This window comes from Artemia sp. Qi Xiang Cuo, unplaced genomic scaffold (assembly GCF_049724085.1).
Source record: "Artemia sp. Qi Xiang Cuo unplaced genomic scaffold, ASM4972408v1 HiC_scaffold_3072, whole genome shotgun sequence".
Classification (NCBI taxonomy): domain Eukaryota; kingdom Metazoa; phylum Arthropoda; class Branchiopoda; order Anostraca; family Artemiidae; genus Artemia; species Artemia sp. Qi Xiang Cuo.
In genome coordinates this window covers 105,273-109,259 of record NW_028300467.1, presented here as the reverse complement: position 1 = coordinate 109,259, position 3,987 = coordinate 105,273, and the positions used below count along the sequence as shown (strand labels likewise).

General features: G+C 35.0%; 1 non-coding gene across 1 annotated transcript; it reads right to left on the bottom strand.

Annotated features, from left to right (window-relative positions):
* Nucleotides 1–3,153: 3,153 nt before the first annotated feature.
* Nucleotides 3,154–3,343, bottom strand: LOC148938624 (U2 spliceosomal RNA). The gene has a single exon (XR_016143663.1). It is a non-coding gene; the product is annotated as a U2 spliceosomal RNA (small nuclear RNA).
* Between the last annotated feature and the right edge of the window lie 644 nt (nucleotides 3,344–3,987).

The window sequence follows — 3,987 nt, the reverse complement described above, 5'->3', positions numbered from 1 at the left end:
AAGTGTAAATTATGTTCCGGCCTTGGGAAGGCATAGGGGTTTTGAGCCCTACTCATGTTAATTTCTGCTCGCTTTGAGTTTGACTCACTTATTTATTGTAATTTCTGTTCGTTTTGGGTTTCATTTATTTATCGATGCTGATTTGTGGTCGTTTCAAGCTTGGTAGATTATTTGATTTTATTTTTGCTCATTTTTGGTTTAATGTAGTTCTTTACTTTTCTTTAAAAACTTATTTTGTGAAAAACTTTTTTTAATTAATTGCAAACAACAACGGAATATTCACGATTGAAACAGCCCAAGGTCATACGTCATGAATTCTCTTCGAATTGATTGGTGCAAATATATACAGAGCCATGTTGTTCATGCATATAACACATGAACATGCGTTACATGCATGTTCATGCATGTAACGAAATGAATTCGTCAAAAATTTAGTTGTGAAACTAACTTACATCAAGGAAAATTATAATAGATTTTAGTTGTGAAACACTTAACTAAGAGATTAAAAAAGATTAACATGGATAGAAGATTTGTACAAACGGGTAGTGATTGGGTTACTTTCGAGAGAGCTATATTGCGTGAAATGGCAGCAAGAAAGAGAAGGGAAAATGTATACACTATGACAGAGCTCCAACCAGTGGTAACTAAAGAGTGGGAGCAGTTTTTTAGGGAAAATAAAAGTTCTTTAATAATTGAGCTTGAACTGGAAAGACGGAAGCGGGAGCCAGGCCAGTGGATAGAAAAACACCAGTTGGAAAAAACAGAAAGAGTCTATGAGACATACCCCAAAGCCAATATCAGTATGCACGAAACCATGAATTGTAGCTAAGAAGCTACCATTATTTATTAGACCGAAAATAGCTAGGATCAAAGACAGCGAATTATGCAACGTATGTATGCGAAAACCACAGTAGACCTAATATACCAGTAAGCTTATCGCAGATCATTTCTGGTCTTCGTTCTCGTTGCGAACAAAAAGCTCCTCCCACTTATTTCTGCATTAGCGGGAATGCGGGTTAGTCTGTTTCCGATTGTTTCAATGCACTTTGATGGAAACAGACTAACCTACATTCCCACTAATCTGACTTCGCCTATGTTTATATCTGCAAAAACGTTCTCCGGAGCACTCGCACCCCGGTCCGGGTTTTTATAATGGGTGAGATAGAGAATGATCATACTGGATTATATATGAACTGTGGCGAAAACAGACAAAACCAATGAATTTAGCAAAAGAGTTTCAAAAGCGGCAATAGCCCTGAGATACCTAACTACAGGGATAGCTCACGGTCTTCAAGAAATAGGAGAGAAGACAGCTATGAGAGAGCTAGGAAATACAAGGCTCCAAAATCCTTCTGGAGGAGCTCATATGTCTTATAAGAATTTTCTCCTTTCGATGCTGACATGCTTATAAAAACAATTTTCTTTTTAACTTCAAAAAAATTTACAGGATTGCATTTTGGAAAATTTTTGTTTTTTGAACATCAAAATTCTTCAAGCTAGTTTTAAATTTTTTGTAAGTTAGTTTTTATATTATACTTGTTTTTCTTGAAGATGATCTTTTTGCCTTAAATTTGGATATATATATATAGAGAAAAAGAACATCTTCCCAGTTCTATTTTGGCATAGACTATGGTAATTTTAGCCAAACCAGGCGACATGATCGAAGATAGTCTTCTTCGTGATACCCCTGTTAGCTGAGCAGATAATACTCGCTTCAAAGTAAGTGAGGGTGACTTGGGAACTAGCTAAAACTACCATTTATGAAGGCGTCTACCTTTTCCGCAACCTTCGGTCTTTATGCTAAAATCTTAATGTTCTCTAAAAATACATCCATATATACCCCCTCTCTAAAAATATATAAAAAATACCCCCCCCCTCAAACACATGTATATTTCCAAATAAAAAATTCTATAGCCTGTGTGAACAATGGGCAAATTACATAACTTACAGCCCTTTCCTCAGAGACTATTGAGGTCAATACCATCTCAAAAGACATAGTTAAAGGACCTTTCAACTGTATTGACTCAAAAATTTATCTCAACATTTTGACTGGAGGCCTTCCGGGAAAAGAGGGTTCTGTGAGAGGGACTAGTTACCTTTCAATTTTCAATCTTTTTGGTCACTTAAAAAGGGTACTAAAGCTTTTCAATTCCGATTTTTGGGGATAATTTTTTTTATAATTAATTTAAATCGAAAGAAAACTGCCTATTTAATATATTTTTCTACAAACCAATAAGATCAATCGGTGATGAAAAGAGAGAACAAAAACAAACAGTTATGGCAAGTGCTGTTGTTCCAAACTTACATAAGACTAAAAGGTTGGCAATGGTTTGATATTTGGCTACATTTTAACCATGCCTCCATTGGGAATTGGGGAGGGACAGGAAACACGAGAGAGTTCTAGAAATTTTACAGATAAAAATTATTAATCAGTTATACACTGTGTTCATATCAGGAGGGGAGGGGGGAGATAATGTAAACTGAAAAAGAAAAAACATCGGAAAACAACAAAAGTTACTGGGGACCAGGGGCCGAGACTTGGTCCACATGCCTGGTTTTCAAGACGATACTGGCTGTACTGATGACAAGAATAAAAAGATAAACTTCCAATAAGAAAAGCAAGTACTGATACCTATGCAAAATCTTTGCCAATCCACCTTTGGTGCAGATTATAGGCTTAAAAAATATCGAAAAAAAACGACAATACAAAACTGTCAAAACAGAAAATCTAAAATGAAAGTTTTTTTTATAATTAATTTAAATCGAAAGAAAACTTGTTTCGGCATTAAATTTTATTCAAAAGCGAACAAAGATTAATTAAAACAAAAAAAGTTTTCCGAGGTAAGCAAAGAGCGAAGTTGAAACTTAAAACGGACAAAAATTATTACTTCACCATAATACCTTTTGTCCGTTTTAGGTTTCAACTTCGCTCTTTGCTTCCCTCGGAAAAACTTATTTTATTTTGTAAATTATCTTGACTATGCCGAACAGATCAGGGTGAAATAAAATATTTGTAGATGAAAGTATACAAACATATAGGTTCAAAAATACTGAATTGTACCACATTGTACCATAATTTTGTAAAATGTACCATATTTTGTGGGATTGTACTAAATTGTACCAGTAGAGGTGAAATGTATCAAAATGGTACAATTGTACCATGTTTTGCATCACTACTGCAAAACGGGGCCAACATATGAAGGGAGCAGAGCGAGCCCCGACATCCCCCCTGTTTCCAAAAATCAGTTTAACATTATGGGCCCCATGTAGGGACCGTATCTGATATTAATCCGATAAGAACAGATACCACATTTTAATCGTAGCCAAAAGGCCGAGAAGCGATAATTCCACATGGATTGTCAAAGAATTTATAACAATACAAGTAACAGAGTTTGTCTCAGATTTAATTTCGGTTGTAAAACTCAAATAACATTGAATTAATTTATCACTTAGTCTTTAGATTTTTATAAGCAGCATAAAACATTTCCCGTAATATCAAAGTTTATCTCAAAATTTTAATGGTAAACGGAAAAATTTCCAATCAAGACTTGGACAAAATTGTCATTCAAAATGCCAAAATCAGACAAAGATATACTAAAAAAAACTGACCTGTTTATCTGGATCCTTGAATTATGCAGGCTTATCTAAGTTTTGACAATATATTTTGCAGAAACTAAATTTCAGCTTGGGGGACCAACTGAGGTCTGAAAAGGGGTCAAGCTTGGGTCTGAAGGGGGCAGCCCTCCTGCCTCATAAAAAATTGCACCCCTTGAGCGCCTCCTTCATGATCAAGGCAGCTCAAAAGCCGAATAAATATGATTGGTACTTGTGCAAATACTTGTGCAAATACTTGTACAAATACAATATCTTACACATGAAAGAAGTCACCTTTGGTTAATGCTAATGAAATAAAATAAAATAGGATGCAAATAAAATAGTTTAGAAACTAATTTGGGTTATATATTTGCCGATTAGAGGGGGGGGGTT